Raw genomic sequence first — 24,208 nt, 5'->3', positions numbered from 1 at the left:
GGTCACCACAGCAGAACTCCGTTCCGCTAATGACTGGCAGTAGATTTTACGAAATGCTGAGGTGCCAGCTCGACATCCAACCTTCAAAGAAGGCACGCCCATTTACGCACGCATGTCTTTCGAACGCTACCCAACCGTGGGAAGGACATGCAGACTACACACAGAAGGCACTCCCAGGCCCAGCCGAGAATCGAACAGGAGAACCTCTTGCTGTGAGGTAACAACGCTACCGCCGTGGCATCAGTCATACAGCTAAATGCTGTAACAAATACAGAAACAGACGTGCTGGTGGGGTGGTGACAAATGTCTTATCAGTTCTACATGTATTTGTTTACATATGGAAATTGTGCTTATCCAATAACAAAGGAAAATAATACTAAATATATACGTTTCTTACCAATTGCATGCATGCAGAACTTTGATGTAACAGCTTTTAACAAATCATACAATTTTAAAATGATTGTGCTCTTGTGCTTCTTGCTTAGAAACACTTGACAAATATGCCTTTTTAAAACACAGACCAAGTGGCCTAAAAATCTGTCTTTTGACCTTGTATCATTCAGTACCACTATCTTACAAACATTCTTGCAAGATTCACTTCCCAGCCTGAGAAAGCCAGAACTTACAAAAGATTCATAGCACATTGGTTACTTTCCTCCCTCCATTACACTCTGAAACCAGACTGCTTTAGACATAATAACTCCTTCAGCACTTAACTTTGTCTTCAGTTTTCTGCCAGTACACTCACTATAATGTGATACAAGAAGAGAATACAGTTGGAAGGGATTTCATGTGAAACTGTACTTTGTATAATAATGCATCCATATTACAACCTATATTCAATATAAACATTTTATTTGACTCATTTGTGAAGAAACTTCAGGTTGATATCCATTTTGGGAAGAATAATAATGAGACAATACATTTTCCCTAACACTATCCCAAGATGTCACTATATCTCATCATGTATGAAATCCATAAGGTTTCAGCAGCTGCTACTTTAGCTAGTACAATTCTAGTGATGCACTACTCTTGTAGAACCCTTAACCACACAACTGGACTAGCATTTCCAACTTCATTACCTTGAGGACTAACAATGGCAGAACCTGGCACCTAAAACTTTGCCAGGCTACTAAAGCACATCTTCTTTACCAAGAATGCTGTGCAAATTAGGACCCTTCACATTTCCTAAAGTTCATGCAAGGCAGAGCAACACTTTACTACAACGAACAGCTACATACAGAAAAATAAAGATGTAACAACACAAACTCTAAACTTTGCAGACCTAACACACAGAAAGGGAAGAAAAGTGGGTATGATGATGAAAGATGGAACTGTCACTGTAGATCAATAGTAAATATGTAACTTTCATATCAGAGACTGTGAGTTTCATCTTCTTCACCACCATAAAGACTGCATCCCATGTTTATCCAGTTGTGTGTCTCCTGATGAAAGACTACTTCTAATGATGGAGGCTACAGGCCTAGAAATAAAAAACAGCTTATAATGCATTGCTAAATATTTAGTGACATCCATACAGCAGCTGCACAAATATTACCCAGTAACGCATTCTTAAAAAAAAAAAGACATCTAGCAGCAGCTCTGTTAAACTGGCTTAGATGACATAGATTTCTTGTCTATTTATTTAGTTCTCTTTGCTGACTGGGCAAAACCCTTTTTCAGTTTTTCAGTGCAGGCCCGGGGAGAAAAGCTTACATGATGTACATTTATAATTGCTGGGTAAAAACATCAATACATGAGCTTATTTACATTATTTTTTAAATAATTTTAAATATTTCTTACATGAACATAAAAAAACATGAGCAAGAAATGAACATAAATGGGCTACTTATTGAACAGAGAAATAACATACAGCAACAAGTACTGTATTTATAGTATGATGGCTGTAGGGAAAAGATCAAACTGAGGTGCATTTGGTAAGAGAATGACATACAACGAGAAAGCCACTTTGACAAGATTAATTTGGAACATTAAAAAAAAATATTTTTTTTCTAGCAGACTTTGTCCTGTTAAGTTAAAACCTAAAGTTGCCTGTGAACACTACATGCAATGCAATAAATATTCACTCTTCTTTGAGTAATTAGGGGAAAAACACAAGCAGATTAATTGATTTATGTTAACCTGTCTTAATACCCTGTGCATACAAGAAATATTAATTCTCATAGACACTGCGTACTTATGAATCAACTGGTAAGAAAGACTTGTACACAAACCCCACAACACTGATGGCAGCCAGAAAAAAAGAGATGTCCAGGATCCAGTCTTAATGCTGGTTCAAAGGCTAGCAGAGCCAACTTTTACAGCACAAAATAAGATCCCAAGGAAGAACTAGATTCCTGAAAGGGCGTTGTAAAACAAAAGTAGCCTTTAAAAATACTTTACAAACTTTCATGCAAGCCAAACAGAAAAAAAATAACACCCTACTGAAAATCAGGGATACCAGCTAGATGAATGTTAATGGAAAAATAAGTAAACCCTTAGACAAAAATCTCAAACAGTTAATTAAGAATGCAGGGACTCTGCTGTGATCCACAAAGAAAAACAAGTCAGGTAGCATACTTGTCTTTGGTGCAGAAGGCTGTGGGTTGTTTTCCTATACCAAGTAGCTCTATTACTTTTTCCAACATTGACTCTGTAGTGCAACATAAGGGTAAGGGGGGTGCTTGGGGTACAGTGCTGCATTTCAAGTGTGAGCTGTCCTTCAGATGAGCCATTAAACCAAGGTACCATCTGCCTGAGTTGGTGGTAGCTCAAGTGGAAGTAAAAGATCCCAATGGAATCTATCAAGAGGAATACAGAGTGTTTTCCGATGCCCTTGCCAAATTTCCTCTAGTTAGTATGAATAGCACCTTAAATCTCCCCTGAAAAGTGGCCACTGGCCTAGTGAGACTAACCCTATCAACAAAGTGCAAATGGTAAGTGTAAATATATAAAGGTGTACATCTGAGATTTCAGCTTATTCTTCAAGCCTCTATCTTTGTGGTTTTGTCAACCAGATCTGTCTGGATGCAGTGCATATGAGGCATACAGTTTGCAGGCCACAATGAGAAAGAGTAGGACATGTAAATGCACTAGTCTAATCTGTCCAAAATGTGAGGCTCTTTAGCTGGTAAATGCACAGCTGGTCTTTCAGATTCAGGTGCCTTCTTTACAACAGACACTCAAGTGTTTGCAATGAGTAAATACAGTATTTAGAAGGCTAGGACACATTGTCAGGCTTCTTCAGGACAGAAGCCACCTCACCAGAATTCATCTATGAAATCTGTGTCACCAACTGCACCATCTTGTCAGCTGGTGGGAGGAAGATTTGGGAAACCAAAAAGTCAATTGCTTTAGAATGTGTTCCAGAGAGGAAGTATTTTTTTTTTGTGGGAGCATCCCATATTTAATTCCAAAATTTCCCCAAATCTGGAAATCATATGGAAGGGGATGGATATGGGCTACTGTGTTTGTGGTGAAAGTCTCTGCATTCAAGTTGATATATTTCTTCCTCTTGCACCTGTCCTTCCTTATTGCCCTTGGTGGACAGGGTTCTATAGGAAAAAAAAAAAAAGACTGCACTGGTCCAGTTGTCCATGCATCTTAGAGATGGGGCCCAGTGCTTTTGCTCTGTACAGGAGGAAGGGTTGAATATTAGAGATAACAGTTATCTGTGGACACTGTCATTGGCATAAATCTTGGTTTTGACCAAGGCTCAATGAAGAAACTTAGTGTCCAAACTCAGGACAGAAGTTGTCAACCCGGGTCTTGGCACCAAACAGCACCCATCACCCCTCAGAGAAAGATGGACCTGTCAGCATACAGGAGATTGATACTGAGGGCTTAAAATAAACATGGACAGAATCATTTGCCTGAGAGGAACAGGGGCTTATCTTGATCCCAGCATGTCAAACAGAGGCATCTAAGTTGAACTGTCTGATAAAAGCAAGAGCTCAATTACTGCTCAACATTGTCATCTTCACTCTGATCAAGTGCAGTTTCTAGCATCCTCTGAAACATCTCTCCTTTATGATAAACATACTGTACACCTAAGAAATCAACTTACCTCTTAGGTTCAGACACCATCATTTACACTTGGCATCATGCTCCCTCCCTATGGAGCTTCAAAAAATTTTAGGCCTGTTAATATTTTGCAAGGAACTAAAAACACTCACTTGGCAAATGAATAAAAATGCAAATGTTGATGCAGGTTAACATTTACTACAATCCTCTACTTGTGTAGTATCATGTTTAGAATTTCCACGGCCTCTCAATGCAGAGAAATTCTGCCATAAATACAATTACTTTGAGTTGATTCTGTGTATTATATTCCACATTACCAAATAAAAGCTTTGTATCACACAAGGAATCTCAAATTTATTTTTCTACATCCTTCTATGTAAGCTGATAACTAACACAGCACTTTGTTTCTAGTCAACATTAGAGCATTCTGGATTATTTGACTTTTATGGATGTTCTGAGACTGTTCTAAAGTAGTCTACGTGATTATTACAAACAGGTACTATGATTTCTAATAATATGTCTGGTGATAAGATTTGACAAGCTTTTCATTTTTAACAATTAGTGGGTTCTCTGGGTACTTGGTTATTAGATAGTTTATATTAATACTGTATTCTAGTTTTAGTTCATCATTAGTAATCTATCTTGTATGATGTAATCACATGTACTGAGATTTATCAGGTATACTCTAATGTTCATCATATTGATCACTGCTGCAGTAGCCTTACTTATATGGATTATATCCTGCCAAGGACATAACAGCTGGACAGCTTCCAAAGCTTTAGGGCACTTTACATGCACTCAAAATGTGAAGCAGCTTGACCTGAGCTGACTAAAAGATAAGTTTGGGTGCGCAGCCCTTCAGACCTTTCCTGATACCGAAGAGTAAGTTCCTCTGAGACTTTAGGGGATCAACGGCTGGCTTGTGCTTTCCTTTGCTGGGCAGATAAGTTCCCTTTGGGGAGAAAAAAACTTTCATTTTCTTAATTGTGTTGATGTTTTACTACTATCCTCTTCAGGAAATTTATTTTAGACCTAGGAGTGTTGTGTTTTAATGGACTGTCTCAAGACTGTAATGTGCTTTTAAACAGAGCACCTGTAGTTTTTTTTGTCAGCTGAAATGTGGTATAAAGTAACTGAAAACATGTCTTCTGTAGAGAAATTGTTTATCATATATCTGTGGAGCTGGCACAGCGTTTTAAAGTGCATTTGACTGTGTTTTTTTATCAAAAAGTAACATTTTTGGTTTGACCACAGAGCAGACTACTTGTCCCATGACCAGTCCTTCTTCCAGGCAAAAAAAAAAAAACAAAACAAAATAGTCTTTGCCACTGTGACATCCCTCCTCTGGGGCAGTAATCAAGGAGCCTCAATCTTCACCACTGACACCAGTGAGAGGCATTCACCTGGAATAAAAATAGATACACACAGTATTTCCAGATGCAGTTCTCTGCACCAAGCACAATTTCCCTTAAGAGCACACAGAAAGCACACACAGTCTTGGGGCTGCCCCCCCCCTCCTCCAGGCCCCAAATAAGGCTCCCCACTGACACAGCTGGCACTGCAGAGTTGAGTTCTCAGCTCAGTGTTCCAAGCAAAAGTCCTCCACCACACTCTCTGTGAAACCAGTGCTGCATGTCCCTGCTCCAAGTAGCTGACGAACATACTCTGAGATTTGATTTTCTGACACACACACCTGGGAAAGGTTGGCACAGATTTACTAGCTATGCCCTCTCTGCCCAGACTGTAGGGTAGATACTGGCATGAGAACACTCTAAAGCCAGCTACTCTAAGGCTCTTACAAGGGTACCAAATTATAATGAGTAAAATTAATACTAACACAAATGGTAGTGTTTGACCAATGCAACAAGGCTTTCAGGGACGACCACAGTGTCACCAAATAAATATAAGTACTCTCAAAGTTTAAAATATTTTCTAAAAGACCAGCTGTAATGAAAAATTTAACTATATTTAATAATAAATAATAAAAGAACATGAAAATACTAAATATCCATTTACAATAAACACCAGAGTTTCAATCACAGGAAATATTAAAAATAACACAGATGGGCAGATTCATGCAGATAAAGAAAAAAAAAACACTACTTAACTGATCTATAGAATTACTATTCCCTGGTTACTTACTGAAGCAAAGCAAGACAAAGTGGGTGAGTGGTCCTTTCTTTATCAGGTATCACAAACACACTGCCCTGAAATTTCTGTCTCATCTAGTATTAAAACCTTATTTCAGTGCTGGATTACAGAAAGACATCACATACATCTGGTCATCTGACTCTGGTTCCCACACCATCCCCTATACTACAAACTGAACCAGACTCTAGTACATGTGTGTCATAATAAGTACACACATAGCTTTGCTAAGTTGTGTTATAAAACCACTTCAAAAACTTCCACCCTTCCAGGGTAGCAATTAGTTCACCCCTAAAGACAATACAGTAGGACTTCTAGTCCTGTTTTTTTCAGACATTTTGTCTCTAGCTGCAACCAGAACTGTTAAGATACAATCTTTATGGCCTAAACCAGGTAATTTAATTTCAGACTATTTTTCAAAGTTAGCTGGACCGAAATTAACCTCTTCTCTTCCAGTATCCTGTTACACAATATATTCATTTCAACAGTTATAATACAGTCTGACATATAGGTGTACTTCTTTTCTGTCCAGCAGGACACACTGTTGGTAGATTCTTAACACAAGCATCTGTACAAATCAGTTTGATATACACATGACATATAATTCTTTACAAAACTCCAGCTACCTATGCTGGCATATGTTACACATCCACTGCCCTATTTCTCCTGGTATAGATGGCAATACCTACCATTATCACAGTGACCACAGCAATTTTCCATAGCCACAGGTGGGTGACTCTGCTTTGGCCATTTGTTGTACTTCAGACCACTCATCTTTTCCCCAGATGCCTCTGATGTAGTCCTTGGCTGCTGTTGGAGTCCCCTCAGTGGGCAAGGGAGAACAACTCTTGTCAGTTCTGGAACGGGGAATAGGGAAGGTCTTCCTGTTGTGTCAGAATGCTGTGCCCATTCTTGGCGAAGCTGCTGCTGTCATTAGTAACAAGCATACCTCTCAACTGTACCGAATTCATCAGTATTTATAGGTTTTAAGGTCAAAATAACGGGGTGCCATACATTCCCAACTGGCCCCTTTTATTTCTGAATTTCTCTGTTTTTTTTTGGCAAATTTTTGCTGAAGTCATCATGTGCAGGGGCGTGCGCAATGATGTCAGCTGGTCGGAATTTGGCTGAGGGCTCAAGGGGTGTATACTGTAATCGGAGTTTGTTGTGTTTACATTTTTCCATACGGCAACATGGTTGCAGGCAGCAGCATGCCTGCATCAGAGTCAATGAACGGATAGGTGGAGAACTGGACTGGATAACTAAGAGCAGCTGTAGTGTTAAATTCATTACAGGAGCAAAGTAAGGGAAGCTGTTCATTACTACTTAAGTGCAGCAGCTGAACTGCAGAGTCATCAGACTGGGCGGTTTTCTCTTTTCAGATTTATCTTGACCAATTCTTCCCCCGGGAAAAAAAAAGATTATTCTTCTAGCTAGGGGTGTGTGTATGTAGTTAACTTTATTACACTTTTGCGATAGGGAGGTGACATTTTATAAAAAGGCCTCATTTTCATGGTCATCCTGAAAGTCTGTGGTTAGCATAACCACGTAGCAGCACTGCTCTTCACGGATTAGTACAACGACAAAAATGCAAGTTCCCCCAGACAGATCGTCATCAGCCTTCTTTTATTTATCTGACCTATGTGTGAGTAAACTAGCATACATGTTAGATGTGCTGAAAAAATGTATGAAAACAGAAAAGACAAGTATATTGATTAGTTTTATAAATTGTGAAAGCATAATAAGAAAAACATAGAAATATTCACACTTAAATTGCTGAACTTCAGGATATATATATTTTTTAGCTTTATCTTCTGTTATATACCCATTGATCACTACATGACTATGAGCAGTTCTCATAACCCAAATATGCTGCTTAACAGCAAATGAGCAAGTATATACTATATGGCTGACAGACAGGGAAAACGTGTATGTAATGTCTCAACCTACCCAAGATTTAATATTTTTGTTCTTGATTCATGACAATCTGTGTAATGCAGCGTCTAAATCATGTTTTGCTTGTTAACCTGGTTTGTCACTGTGTCACTGTGTAACTTTTAAGCTCACTGAATGGGAACAAACGGTACAAAGTATGTACTGTGTACTCTAAACTATGTGGTGCCTCAGAAATAAAGGCTGTTCAAGGAAATGTAGGCCTTACATAGTCCAGAAATGTAAGCAGCTGACTCATACAGTTGTCATCGATTTAATTTATGTTATTTTTTTATAAGTGATGTTAGTAATGGAAATAAGAGTTTACAGAATTAAATCATTTAAGATGTGAGAAATGCAACCCGGGTTGCTGCTCAAATTGCTTGAGATGTGTCACTACAAAAGGCTGTTAAAAATGGTCAAAATGGAATCAGCAATTCAGACAGCTAATACTTGTGTTCACATTATGATAGGGTTGGCTTAGTAGTTGCAGGTGGTTGATGAAAGCTCAATGGTAAGCATATATTTTTTTTAATCTGGTAACGCATGAGTTTCCCACCATTCCCTTTGACAAAGTCCAAGTCCTCATGCATTTGAAGTGTCCATCATGCTTTAGTCTTTCTGGTTGGTCATGTAGTCTTCACAGTTTTATTAGCTGTCATTGTTATGTATTTGTTATCTCTACTCTAGGTCTGTCTTTTCCAAAGTACAGCAACCTGGCATCTTTGCTTCATCTGTCAGCTTTACCTTCCCATCACCTTTACTAACACTACTTTGGGTTCGGATCCAAAAGAAGCTTGGCCAAAGCAAGTGTCTTAAGAAGCCTCTGCACCACTCTGTTCACATTTTCATCCAAGAGACTCCTGATAGACCTTGTAGACAGTGCTGGGGATCTGGATCTAACAAGAAAAGGTGATGGAAGCAGAGCAGTGATCAGCTCCAAGGATGGAGACTGGCTCCAATAAGGAAACCCAGATATCTGTAAGGTCTTTGGAGCCGACTCTGTGGAAGTATTCAGATCCTAAAGTTAGGACTGATCTGAGGAGGTCCCTGGCACTGTAGCATCTTTGTTTGCTTCGTCCTCAGCTCCAACAAAGTTTTCGGAGCGGAGGATGACTGTTTCCCTGACCTCTCAGACTTGTCAGATTTAGGAGAGGAGGGATCTGAAGAAATAGCCTCAGAGGAGGAGGTTGTAATCAACCCCTTCAGAATCAACTTGTTCTTACTTTCTAATTCTTCTTCTTTCAGCTTTTCCCAGTTAGGGGTCGCCACAGCAGATCACCTGTCCGCTCATGACTGGCAGTGGAGTTTTACGGTGTCGAGTTGCCAGCCCGGTGCCCAATCTTCCACAGAAGGCACACACATGCACACACTCACACCTAGGGCCAATGTAGAGTGTCCAATCCACCCACAGCATGTCTTTGGGATGTGGGAGGAAACCAGAGCACCCGGAAGAAACCCACATGACCACAGGAAGGACATGCAGACTCAGCCCAGAAGGCACCCCAGCCGAGGATCGAACTGGAGAACCTCTTGCTGTGAGGTGGCAACACTAACTGCTGCACCACCGCAGTCACCTCCTGTTCTTACTTTCTAATAATGCCCCTGAATTAAAGTCATGACAAACAGAGCACAACTCTTGCAAATGAAGAGGCCCCAAACAGTAAACACATAACGTGTGCGAATCACTGAGGAGCATCTTCTTGTTGCATTTCTCACATTTCTTAAAGCCCAAAGGCTTACCTTCCTTTTGGGACATATTAGAAGGCAGCCTAAAGAAAGCACTAAACTAGAAAGGCTAACTAATCCAAGGAAAACTCTACTATTAAGCTATATTAAACTATATTAACAGCAATAACAACCAGAACAACAACAATAATAGAGGTAATAAAGAAGGGAAGTCCTGCAATTTAAATGGACTTCAAAGTGCAAGAAGAAGGAGAGGAAGATGGGGGGGGTGAGTCCTTTAACTAAAGCGGACTTCGGGAAGGAAGGAAAAGTCCTCTAACTTAAACTGGCTTTGAAACAAGGGAAAAATCCTCTAACTTAAATGGACTTGAATAAACTTAGGTTGACTGTTAAAACGAACGGTAACCGATAAGGAAAGACTCACAGAAACTATAATAAATCCCAGAAAAAGGGGAATGGGGAAGGGGGAGGGGAACACCTTCAAAGTAAAACGGGTGTGTATTGACACTCTTAAGCTAAGAAAGCGGACTGACAGGGGGAGAAACTAGCGAAAAATTACAATTAACTAGTAATTATAGAAAATAAGAAAAAATAAGATAAAAATTTAATTAAACTTAGCTCCAAGCTTGCTTGAAGAACCTTCTCACAGTGTGGCAAATGAGATCTGGGGAAGTGCATTCTGGGTAGGGAAGAGGCCCATGAGCTTTGCTGAAGACTTCGAGCTATTGGAAAGGCCGAGACGGATCAGACTCCCCTGATCTGACCCATCAGTGAGAATAAAGGTGAGAGTAACAACACATCCTCAGTTATCCCCCACTATGACATTGCATGCATTGTAACAAACACTTCTTAAACAGACTACTTTCACGTACTGGAAGACATTTTGTTTCCACCAAACATCCACTCATCACCTTTCATACTACCATCAGTCATTAATCTCCAGGAATCCATTGTCTACATTACTGACATGATTGCTAGTTTAAAAAGTTCTAATCAGTGACATTTAACATTAACTATTTCTGTTAAAAATTAGCTATATAATTGTCCACCTGATATAATCTTTTTTGAAAAATGTACTCCAGAACTGCACAGGGCACTCTACCAGTAACCACAGTGAAAACATAGGGGATTAATTACATCCTTCTTTCACGTGTAAGGACTCTTCATATGCATCATTTTTTTTTTTTTGCAGTGGAGTGTATTTATGATCCATCTGTAAGCCATATTATCAAACAGCTACAAACGTATTCAGTAGTCTGGGAATTCTTTACATTTCTGTCTAAAATTCATTGACTATAATTTGCTGTCAAGCCAAATCCCAGCTCTATCCACAGTGAGTCAAGACTCTTTATTCAAGATTTCTGCACTATCTGCAACATCTGGTATTTAGAAGTACAAAATGACACAACAGCTCACTCAGTTCTACTTTCAGAATGCAGAACAGAGTACAGGAAACCAGACTACATTACATGGACAGACTTGACGACTTTCAGAATGATAGTTTATATGTGAAATGTCAGTATAACTGTTACAACAGAAGATATTCAGTATTTTCAAATACCATTTCAGATAACATTCTACAATTTCAACTTCAGTTGTTTTACAAATTTCTCCTTTTACATTTGTTTTGGTTCCTTCAGTTCACAAACTCTGTATATCTAACTAGCAAGCTGATTTATTTTCTTACAAAATCATTGCAATAGCTCCATTTTGGTGTGTTATCATCTTATAGCATAACTGGCTTACTCACATTAAAACATTTCACTGTGGGCCCCTTGGTTTAAATTAATTCTCTTATCCAGTACTATTTTAATGCAGATGGCATATTGTCCAGAAAATAATTTCTGTCTCAGCTAATTCTGTTCCAGTCTCTCTCATTCTTAAATTTGGTTTTCTGAAGTCAGCAATGTAGTAGCTGAAAAAATTCTTCCTTTTAATTTAAGACCTGTAAGAAAACTCTCAGATGACTGTCTAACACTTTCTCTGGCAGTACTTTTAAACTCCAAAGATAAGAAGCAGCTAACATTACTGTCAATGTTAAAGCATTGTGGCCTCTTCATGAGGTTCTTGATGGCCTGTCATGCTTAACTCTTGGAGATTGTACAATTAGGATTAGAGGTATCCTGTTGACATTACCACTGTTCTGGAAAACTCTTGAACTTCTTACTTGTATACTATGGACAGTTCTCCAATTTAACCATGGGAATTCTATGTCTTACTAAACAACTTTGCACTGATCATACCTTTACTGGTAATGTTTACTTTCCACTCTAGGAATTTCAAGTAATAGTTAAGGTAGATTGAATAATACAGCCTCATGGCCACCTCAGAATCAAACATGAAATCATCTCTCCTTTTGGTTTGTTACTGTGACAATGACTATGAATATTGCAAATGTGAACATCTTATTCCAAGTCTACAACACGCACCTGGCCAAAATAACAAATCACAGTTTGTTCTTTACTTCAGATAATTTACCAACTGACATTCTCATTCTTGCCAACTTCTTCTTCCTTAAATGTTCTGGCATTATCATTTCATCACTTTTAAACATTAAGCCTTGTATGCAACTAAACTCGTCTTTAAATGAAAGATAAGGAATTTCTTTCCTCACTTAGTCTTCTGGCTTTGGCTAACCCTTCCTAGCCATTTGTAGAACCACTTACATCTCAGGGTCCCTCTTAATACCCTTCTGGAATGCTTAACTTCTTTCTGGTCATAAACAACTTTGTAAATGTCTGGATAACTTCTCTGTGACCAACCAAATTCTCATAATGCTCTGGTAGCTCATCTGCTATATGCATCTATTTTCCTGCTTTATAATTCACCACCAAGTCATACTTCTGTAATATCAACAACACTCTTTGCAATTCTGGTAACTCCCTGGGGAATCATTTCCTAAATCTATGCTAAAATAACCCATAGGATTATAGGAGGTTAATAGGCTAATGGCTCTGGTGCCTTTTCCAGCCTAGCCATCCATCTTTAGCTCTCTAAGTCTGTTGATGGTCCTCCTTTGAGTAGAAGGATGACCATTGTAGTCCTCCACTCCCTAGCAACGAAGCCTGTCAGGAGGCTGTGGCTGAATTGAGATTCTTGTGGGCCTGAAAGGCCATCTTTCAAGCTATTTAAAAGACATACTGGGATATTATCAGGACCTACTGATGCAGTGATTTTAGGTCTGGAGAGTGCAGTGACGAACTGTTCTTTAGTCATAGCTGGCGGAGAAATGATAGAGTGTATTTCCTTTGGGGAGGGGTTGGCACTAAATTTATTGGCCAACAAATTTAGCCCCCAGTTCGGTATAAGAAGTTCTATTTATTATTTATTTATTTTACATTTCTTGACCGGGAATGTCTGACTGAGCCGAAGCTCTTTTCAGCAGAGGTCTGGGGAGAAAAGTTCCATATTAATACAAACAATTTAACATTTCCATGGTGATTTAAGAACACATGTCAGGAGGCTGTGGGTGAATCGACATCACACTGTTGGGAGTTCCCTTTATGGTTGTGTACATACCTGAAAAATGCCTTATGGTAATTCTTAGCCTAGGAGGATAATTTTGCCTTGAAGTTGGCTCTGGTGGAGTTAATCAGTCCCCGGAGTTGCTTGTTGAGATTGATGAGGGAATTTTTTTGTCTTTTGGACATAGCCCTTCTGATTTTTGGACAGAATTTTCTTTCTTTTGTTGTACAACCTATTTATACTGGGGGTCCACCACGGAGGCTTTTTTCTAGAGTTTGTCCTAAGTTTATTTTGATTTGGTACTACTGTTTTTACACAGTTATTTACATGCTTGTACAGAACATCTATAATCATTTCTGCATAGGCCACCGTGTTTTATGAGTTTGGTGGTGGTGGGGCTTGGAATTTAGCTATGTCATCACTTAATATGAGGTAGTTAGCCATGAAAATGTTCTTAAAGGTTCTGGGGTTTGCTAGGAGTTCAGCCTTTATATTTATTTCAAGGGTGACTGCTTTATGATTTGATTTGACAAGTGAGGACATTACACAAAGGGGGCTGCAACTTCCTTCATATTTGTGAGTACCACAGTCAAGATATCTGCACTCCAAATAGGTGTGTAGACGAGCTGCTGCGGGGCGTTTGCATTGACAAAATCCAGGAATCTTTGAGCCTGCATGTTGCTGGTTGTGTACACAACCCACTTTATGGTGGGATAGTTGAAATCACCTATGAATATGGTGTTGGGCTGATCTGTGAGTGACTCTGGTACATTCGAGAATGTGGTATGGTTATCCTGGGTTATAGATGGGGACCTACAGCTACCAAGGATATGGTATTTGACTTTACCTAAGGTTAGACAATAAAACAAATACCCAAAGCTGAAAATCCAGGAAGGCAGCAGAATAATAAACGTATAACTGGTTAATTGTCCATTTTAATTGTTGATGATATATAATGAGCTCTTGCCTACATATGTTTATACGTCTGATGAAGCGGTTTATACCGTGAAAGCGCTTACGTTTTTTCAATAAATTTATTTTTATACGTTTATACGTTTGTTATTCTGCTGCATTCCTGGATTTTCAGCGTTGGGTTTTTGTTTTATTGTCTGCATTCTTGGGCCCATAATTTATTTTGTGTTTACCTAAGGTTAGTTGAACATGAAGTAGCTCAAGCATGTCATATTGTTTAAGCAATCCTGAGGTATGCCTACTTTTTATGTAGATTGCTAAAGCTCCACATCTTGTCTCTTCTTATGTAGTCGCTGCTTTAAATGTGTGGAAAGCATCATAGCCTTGTATGCTGGGGTACCTTCTATGGCTTTAAACCATGTCGATGTAACTGTACAGGTGTCAACACTCTCCAGGTTGTGGAGAGTCATGGTCATTCCCTACTAGCAGTTTCTTCCCATAGATATACTAATGGAACCTTTCAGAACCGTAACCCATGGTTAACAGTTTTTCTGTCAGTAAGGGCTTCAGCCCCATATGTACATGGTTCATTCTCTAGCAAAAATCAATGTGCCAGCTCCATTTTGGTGTGCATCACCTTATAACTTGGCAGGCTTTTTGACATCAAAATATTTCAGTGTAGGCACTTGTGTTTAGATTCAAAATAGTTTAATCCAGTACCATTCTATATCTTATTTCAATAAATTCCTCAGTGGCACTATATTAAACGTCAAATGGTAGTGCATCATAATTTTCACAAGTATCTATTTACACCCTTGAACAGGAATATGTGACATTACTCTGCCTTTCTATTACTATTATCAAGCTTTCTTAAGTTAAAACTTGACTTGTTTACCTAAGATCTGTACTTCCTATTTTTGCATTTACCTTTGCTTATCTTGAGGTTAAACTATCACAACTTCTTCAGCAGGTCAGTTAATATTTTTTGATGACTTTCTATACCACTAACAAAGTCATCATCTTCAAGTACTAAAAATCATCTGCAACAGGTCTCTGACAAAATTTTAGGTGATGACAAAAGTACCAACTGAAAGTCTGAGAAATATTTTCCTATAGGTGAAGTCAAAGTACAAAGCCAGGAACATTCCTCATCAAGCAGTATTTGACAAAGAAAAATAGTTAAGTCCTAGCACAACTGAAACCAAAAGTGGATAGATTTCCTCTTTACAGATTTCCTAAGATATGGTTGATCTATGCAGATAAGAATCCTAACTGGCTTCACAACAGTAACCATGGTGCTTACTTATTTGGTACGGTCAATCAATTTCTTAATCACACCCATGTGCTCCATTATGTTTAATATTATTTCCGACCTGCTCATCAAAATCAGTAGATTTTTCCTTGCAGTATACAGTAATGTAACACTGCAGGCTTTATCATACGATAAATGTCTGGCAAACAGCCCAGAACAGTACACAGATCTTCATTCTCCTGAAGTTAGGACAGCTTGTACTTACCTATGAAGAGATTATCACACTGTACATACATATTATACATTATTTCGATCATACCAAGGTTCTGAGAAGTCAGGCAATCCAATACTGAGATGCTTTCATTCTCAAGATCTGCAACTGACTCTTGTATTTCTTTACAAGTATGATCCTGAAATTTGATGCAGTGACCTGAATAAGTATGTAATTTGCACAAAACAGTTTAAATCTACTCTAGTTTTAGAGAAAGTAAATTAAATATTTGAATGGCTGTGACTTTACATACAGTCTGTGCCAGTGTCTTAGTTGAAACATAACACTTCTGTGGTACTCTACCCTTTTGTTGAAAATTCTACATCAGTTTCCTGCGAACTATACATTTTGTGCACTTTTTCAATACTTTATCCATAAACAGCTTCAAGATTTTGTGCTATCATATGCAATCTCTTGGTCACAGATTTCCTTCTATAATTTTGTGCACTTCAGCAAAATTATTTCTCCTTCCATTGCTACTATGCACTTAGGTTTCATTGAACATTTCATACAGCTTATAGTCACAACTCATGTACAATTTACAGAACTTATCTGCTACATACCCTGATGGCTCACTTTTAATCTTTTTATTGGTTTTCAAATTTTCTGTCTTATAGAGATAACGTTACATACTTCCCCTCTCTTCCAGTTGTGACACAGTAACTTCATTCACTCTTCATAAGCCTCTCTTAACTAGCTGCCTCTCATCTCATTACTCCTGACACCACACCCAATTTTGTCTTTTACAGATGAACTGTGTAACTCATAAAACTCACAGTCACTGTCTTAATTCTTTAATTTAATAACACAAAAGTACAGTTGTGTACACTTACCATAAATGTAGATGTTGAAGTGTATTCACTGTTCCAGTCATCACACTTGGGTTATTCTGCCAGGGGTAGCCCTCAGTCGGCCCGAATACCAGAGGCTTAGTATTTCTGCATTGGTTGCTGTTGCTCCAGGACTGACATCAGGTCGTCAGTGGTATAAAATCAGACAGCCGACGCCATTACATCAGTTTTCTTGCCCCAACTGTCAGGCACCCCGAAATAGGGAGCTAGGTTATGGTGGAAGAACAGTGAATTGCCTCCACCCCTTTCTTCGACTTTGGGAATCAACCCAAGTGTGATGACTGCAACAGTGAAACATGAAGAACATAGTACAGTTGTAATGTAGATATTTGAGTGTATTCACTGTTGCAGTCCTGGTTTCCCACTCTCCATCGCCCTCGTCTCTCTCTCTTCCTCTCTCCTTGCAGGAAATTTTTGGTATTTACTTTCTACTGGTGGTGTTCTTCCACCATAACCTAGCTCCCTATTTCGGGGCTCCTGACAGTTGGGGCAAGAAAACTGATGTAATGGCGTCGGCTGCCTGATTTTGTACCACTGATGACCTGACATCAGTCCTGGAGCAACTGCAACTGACGCAGAAATACTAAGCCTCTGGTATTTGGGCCGACTGGGGGCTACCCCTGGCAGAATAACCCAAGTGTGATGACTGCAACAGTGAAACACGAAGAACATCGTCAATATTCTCAGAATTAACTTATGCCCTCAATAAACAAGAAATGGCAAATATAGGAAATACTTTTTTTTTACTCAGCTCAGGGTAACTCTGAAAAATACACTTGTGCTAGGAAATTAACATAAAATACATATTCAAATAGACTCTGAGTGGTATTCATAGTCACTTGCACAAATGCCACACGGATATTCCTGATGCTTACAAGTGAATGTAGCGAAGGTGCGATTCAAAGAGGCCATTTACTCTAATGTGCAAGGCCTAAAAAATTATGTGATGCAAATGACAAGTGTTGTAAAATGTAGTATGCTGATAAGGCGGTTCTGCAATTCATAGTCTGATATCCCTGCTGCATGCACATCCATTGTTAAATATGGTGCTTTGCCTTTGGTATTGGAGTTGCAATCCACAAGCTTGTCTGTCTAAGTATGCACAATCACTTCCCTGACACGCAAATTAATTACTTCTTCCTGCAACCCCTTCATTAAGTATGCACAGCACCACAATGACACAATAAATTATTTTGCCCAGGAATCACTTCAGCAGTCTGACCATGTACCCACAAGCATTTCTCTGACACACAAATGGATCATCTCCTCCAGTAATATTTCCTAGTATGCACATGCAACAAAATGAGGCATTCACCCAAGTGACCACTTCAGTAATATCTCCAGGTCAGCACAAGCACTAAAATAAACATTTCACCCAAGCGTCCCCTTCTGTAATACCTCCAGGTATACACAAGCATTAAAATAAACATTTCACCCAAGTGACCACTTCAGAAACATTCCTCGGTATGCACAAGCACCAAAATGAAGTATTCACCCAAGTGATCCCTTCAGTAACATGCCCTGGTACGCACAAGTACTGAAATAAAACATTTCACCCAGGTGACTGCTTCAGTAATATGTCCAGGTATGCACAAACACCAAAATAATACATTCATCCACGCAACCCCTCCAGTAAAAATGTCCCGGTATACTGAAGCACCAACTCAGCTCCCCTTGCAGCTCTGCATTAGTCTGAAAATGGCTACTTTTTGGAGTAACTTCAGGGTGATTTAAATGACTTCATTATAGAGTCACGTCTGTGAAATGAACTCATGTGCATACGTGTAAACCCCTTTAATAGTGTAGCAGCTGTCCCCTATCGGTTATGCATAAATCATGTTACGCATTTCCGATGGGGGGGGGGGGGGGGTGTTCACAGAAAAAGTCTTCTGCAATTCCGTAGTCATTCTGACAGTCTGTGATTTGCATAACCTCGTAGTGACGTTCTTCCCTGATCACTGCTATGGATATGTGAAGCCCTGGACTATGAATACTGCCCACTGTTGCACTTTTGGGATTCCAGCCTGCAGATAGCCCAATTTCCAGAACTCTACTTTTACCACAGGGCAAAACACCCTCCACTACACAAGATTTTCAATGATGTAAGAGATGTGTTGGCTGATAACATCTTCAGATCCTTCTTGCCCTATCTAAAGCTAGGTAGAAAACCCTCGCTCCATAGCTAGTTTGGACTGCAGTCTTTCCCTACATGTAACTGGTCAGATGCAAGGAACATAAGACCAAAGACAGGAAAGAAAGAGGTAAGGTAGGAGGCCACCTGGACTGCAATAGTGAATCTACATGAAAATCTACATTTATGGCAAACTCCTAAGATAAATACTTTATGGCCATCATAATATGTGCTAAGAGTCTTTTTGTGAGATTCCCAAATCATACAAGATCAGGGTGGATAGAGACATGTAATCAGGAGATAAGGCCTACAGGAAAGCAGTGGCAAATTCTGCTCTGGTCCTGCTGGCTATCTCTAAATCATAGTGTGAAGACAAGGTGTGAACCTGAGTCCGAACTGCTACTTGAAGGAGAGACAAATTTAACGAGACAAGAGTTAAGAATGTTTAGAAATCCTGCTACCAGTGCAGAGAGTAACAGGTTTGGAGCCCTGTGGCTTTAAGGCTTCACAACTAGTACTCTCCGGACCTATTGCAAAATTCCTAAACATTCTTAACTCTATTATCAGTAAATTTGTTAGTCTGGCTGTGACCAGCTCAACTGGAGTCTTGCAGGTTACAGTTAAGGACATGGATTACCTAGGTGGATCTCATTATTCCTTCTTCAAGAACAGCCTGCATAGTGACCTCGTTGGCTCATGTGGTATGGGCTCTGTTATGGCCTGCAGTACACTTGCCATGACCTACATAATAACATGAAATGTAGTAAGCAAGCCATTGTGGAACAATCTGTTTACTGGCTTCCATTTTTTTCCCTTGTGCAAAGGTGACAAACAACTGATTTTTTTCCCTGAATTCTTTAGTCCTGTACAAATAAAACCTTACCTGTTTGGGCAGATCATGTGAAAGAAGGGCCCTTTCTCCACTATTCTGTGGATTAAGAAGGAAAATTGTCAAGTGAATGGCTTGCTTCAAGGGCAGCTCAGTAACCACCTAAGACACGAAAGAAGGGTTAGTGGAACTCCAAGAAGAGTTCCCAGCACATTAAAGCCAGAAACTCAGTGATTCACCTACCAGGGGTTATAGCTACCAAAACCATTGTCTTCAGAGATAAAAACTGATGACAAGCTCAAGCTGCTGGTTCAAATGGTGCCAGGGTTAATTTCTCAAAAGCACAATTAAGATCCATGTACAGTAACCTCGTTTCTTGGAGATCGCAGAGGTAGGATCCTCCTTGAAAAATCATTAATAGAAGTCTTGGAGTACAAGGGAGGGTTCATGGGTAGGCAGGATAAAATAGCTGAAGTATTGACAGACAGGATACATAAGACATGGCATTCTTATGCATGGTCTGACAGGTATTGTATTACCATAGACAGTTTAACCTTGTTTGGGTCAACGTTCCTGGACTGTCAGCAGCAGGAGAACTTTCCATTTAGCTAGGGGGATTTCCTAACCTCTCTCATGAACTTTTGTATACCCTCAGAATACCCAGATGCATGGTACAATTATCCAAGTCATCAGCCTTAGAGTAGCCTCACTGAGGTGTAACAAGGACTTTGTTTTGAGTTAGTCTGCACACAAACAAACTTTCCATTATTCTCTTGCCAGGCTGTGTAGCAGGAGGAACCAGTGTCACCTGGTCAAATGGAAGGATGCTACAATGGTCTTTGGCCTTTCCTCTACGAGTTGTAGGAGCCCCTGGGTATCAATGGCATAGCAGGGAATGTGTAAAGAAATACACCTCCAATACATGGAGAAGGCATCTATTCTCCAGGCGTCTTGAGTTGCTATTGTACAGAAGAAATGTCTTGGATGCCTGTTTAGAGGACTGGCAAACAGATCTACTTCATACACCCCATGTCCTGGTTAGGTCATGAAAGACATCTCTGTTTAGCATGTATTTCTGACAGTCTACCAAAAAATTGCTTAGCCTGTCTGCCAGTATATTTTCCTAAGATGGGAAGTAAGCCACTGTCATTATCATGCCAACCAATTGAGCTATTTCTCAGGCTTGTATTGCTTGCTTACACAGATGGTATGAATGGGTACCCCTTGTTTACGCACAATGTCACTAGGGTGTTGTCTGTTATTATCTATGGAATGCAATTCCCTGAATATCTGTCTGGAAGCCTTGACTGCTAGAATAACTACTATAATCTTTTTCATGTTTATATGCTTTTTCTCTTCGTGTAGCCATCCATCTTCCCTGAAATAGCTCCCATATAACCCCCACAGCCAGATACAAAGAGTCTCTGGTGAGGATCATAGTTGAATAGGGCTCTCTGAACAGCAGCTTCTATTTTAGTTTGCACTGTGCTATCCACCATGAGATCTCCTCCCTGATGAAAGGCAGGAGTGGAATACCAGTCTCTAGAGACTGGGTGTGCTGACACCATCTGTTTCCCAAGTACCAGTGAAGTTTCTTCTGTAGTCAAGCTACAGGATACTACATATCCCAACAACCTGAGGAACTTCCTTACTGATACTTTCTCTCGTAAGATCTTTTGAAAATACACAGCCATGTGAGGCACTTTGTCCTCTGAGCAGAGGTCACTGTGAAGGGTGGTGTCTTGGGGTACTCAGAGGCAAACAAGGATCTGTGAGGAGGGCAAGGTTAGATTTGTTTTTGTTGATCATGAGACCCAGATCCAAGAAACAACTGAGGGTGAATTTCAAACCCTTGTTAATGATTCTGCTAGGATAAAACAATCACCCAGGTAACAGTAAATGTGGATACCCTTTGTATTGCAGTAAGCAATCACTGGAGCTGGGCACTTTGTGAAGACTTTTGGTACAGTAGAGAAATGAAAAGGCAACAGTATGAAATGTAAATACTTTCCCCTGCTGCAGCAAACCCAAAAAGCTATCTGTAATACTTGGCTCAGCAGATGTGAAGTGTCAGTGGCTTAACATGGGAACTGCCTCTGATGCTACAAGATCAGAACGCTGCAGGTTTTATTCCCACACCAGGTATTTGGATTATTTTTCAATACTGGGGGGGGGGCTATCTTTCAGATGAGATGTTAAACCAAGTTCCCATATGCCTGAGTTAGTGCAGCTCAGGTGAATGTAAGAGATCCAATGCCACTTACTGAAAAGAAAAGAAAAAGAAAAAAAAAAAAAAAAAAAAGAATAGAATAGAAGTTCCCAGGTGCACCACACAAATTTCCCCTAGTTAATATGAATAGCAGTAAAACAGAACAATGGTCTAGTGGGACTAACATGATCAACAGAAAGAGTGAGTGAGCAAGTCAGTAAAATACATTTGCAGGTTATGCACCTTTTAGATCCGGAGGGGCCATGAAGGCCTGGAATGGTAGTACTGGTAAATGGCTTCTGATAGTTGGCATCTTGAACTTTGGAACAATGAGAAACTGGTCTAAGTGGAACAGGTCCAAAATGAGTCTCCATGTGAATTCCTTTCTTGGAATCAGAAATAGTCCACCCCTCTCGAAATTAAGCCTTTCTCTATAGCTTCTGCCTGCACACATTTCTTTTAAGACTGCAGGAATAAGGTCTAACTAATCGTTGGGAATTGGGGGGGAAATGCCTTTGCATTTTGGAAATTTTGGGAACTGAAACTTGCAACCCTGGTGAAGAATATTTTGGACCCACAGATCTTGGGTGATGACTTCCCAGCTCTTTACAGCTATGGATACTCCTGTTGTGAATATCTATGCCAATATGACATTGTCTGTTTGGGTGGAAAATATCTACAATGAACACACACTGTATTTTACAAACATTTTATTTTATAACTGGTTTGTGGATAATATCTTTTTGATCTGCAATGAGACTGCAGAAAAATGAAAGTTATGTTCTTACCATAACGATGGATCTGCATTGTTTGCTTCTATCCTTCAATATATGGGTTTTGGATCCGACATCAGCCATGCTCAAGCTTTTGGAAATGGTGCTCAGGCTCCCCCCCTTACTCATTTTTCCAGTCTAGAGAATGAGCCTCCTCAGATGGAGTTTGTACACTTTAAGAATGTTTTGCAAGAAGCCTTCTTACTCGTAATAAATTGGTACATGATAATATAAACCAATCTCAGGAGCCAAGCCTAGGTCAGCTGGGAACATCTAGATGTGAATAATCATTAGAATAAGCACAAGGGTATACAAGTATACGAGTGAGTGTGTGTGTGTGTGTGTGTGTGTGTGTGTGTGTGTGTGTGTGTGTGTGTGTCTGCGCGTATGTGTGTATAGTACAACTGTGCCATAACAGTAGATGTCTTTCTCTTCACTGTTTCAGCATCCAAATCAGAAGAGATTTCCTGCCAGGGGAGCTCAACACACAGCCAGTATACAAAAGCCTAATGATCTGGTCTGCGCCGTATGTCAAATTTATTCTCCCCACACAAAATGTAGGGCACAAAAGCAACTACCCAGAACTGCATTGTCCAGAAGAGAGCAGTCTCCATAGGACAAAAAAGTCTAAGTACATCCAGAAGGAAAATATGCAGAAGAAAAAGGAGAAAACCTCAGTAAGAAGGGAATCTAAAACAATAACCAAAACAAACAAGAGAGGGTTGCAGAGTGGGATACTGCAACAGTGAAGAGAAGGGCATCTACTGTTAAGGTAAGATTTTACACAACTGTACCATGTCCTTTCTATATCACTGTTGCAGTATCCACATCACAAGTCAGAGGAAAAAAGCTCAAGAAACAATGGGAGGTGGAAGGCTGAGATGAACCCTCAACAAACACACACATCCAACTTATAATGCTTAGTAAAGGTATGCACTGAAGACCTAGAAGCAACTTCAAGGATGGAATTGGTGTCCAACCCCTTGAAGAAGGCAACAGCCCTAGTGAAATGAGCTGTAACAGAAACAGACAAGAATTTACCATGAAAAGAATAACAAAGGAAAATGGTCTTAGATATCCAGGAGGAGATGGTGTGCTTAGAAACAGCCAAACCAAATGTCCTGGGATGAAAGGATACAAAAAACTAATCACACTTACAAATGGCCTTAGTTTTATCTAAAGAGTACCTGAGCTGTCTGTGCAAATCCAAGGTATGCAGGACCCTCTCACTAGCTGACTGAGAAGGGAAATAGGAAGGGAGTTGTATCGACTGGTTCAGGGACAACTTTTTTATTACCTTGGGCATAAAAGGAGGATTAGCCCTAGAAGGGGCATCAGCAGCATCATACCCACACGTATAACAGTGGTGAGCCACTTGAGAAGCAGAACCTAAAAAAGATAAGGCAGAGGATTTTCCTTAAGAATCAGGGATGTCTGAAATAACATAACAAGCCTAAGAAATCAAGGCCTGAGCATACCTAGTCATGTGGGTCTGGTAATTAACAGCACTAAAGGCCAAAGTAGAAGCAGTGTAAACTTCCTTACCAATCCTCTCCATTGCCCTACTATCCTTATCAGAAGGCAAAAGTTTGGAAGAGGGTAAAAGCTTAGAAGGTTTGTCAGACGAGACTGACACCACAGTAGGATCAGCAGAAGGACATTTAAATAAAAACTGACAATCCTCAGGAACCTTATATCAGGTTTCTTACGAACAGAAGTCTGA

The 24,208-nt window shown here is 39.7% G+C and overlaps 1 protein-coding gene across 2 annotated transcripts in view; it reads right to left on the bottom strand.

The window, feature by feature from the left end:
- LOC122794156 (endonuclease 4 homolog) overlaps positions 1-24,208 on the bottom strand; it is a 1,200,618-nt gene that overhangs the window by 100,348 nt on the left and 1,076,062 nt on the right. The gene's annotated exons all lie outside the window — the stretch shown is intronic.

The sequence above is a fragment of the Protopterus annectens genome, chromosome 1.part0, assembly GCF_019279795.1.
Source record: "Protopterus annectens isolate FY-2018-M chromosome 1.part0, PAN1.0, whole genome shotgun sequence".
Lineage (NCBI taxonomy): Eukaryota > Metazoa > Chordata > Ceratodontiformes > Protopteridae > Protopterus > Protopterus annectens.
The sequence above is the reverse complement of the archived record's forward strand: the minus strand, read 5'-3'. Positions and strand labels throughout refer to the sequence as shown.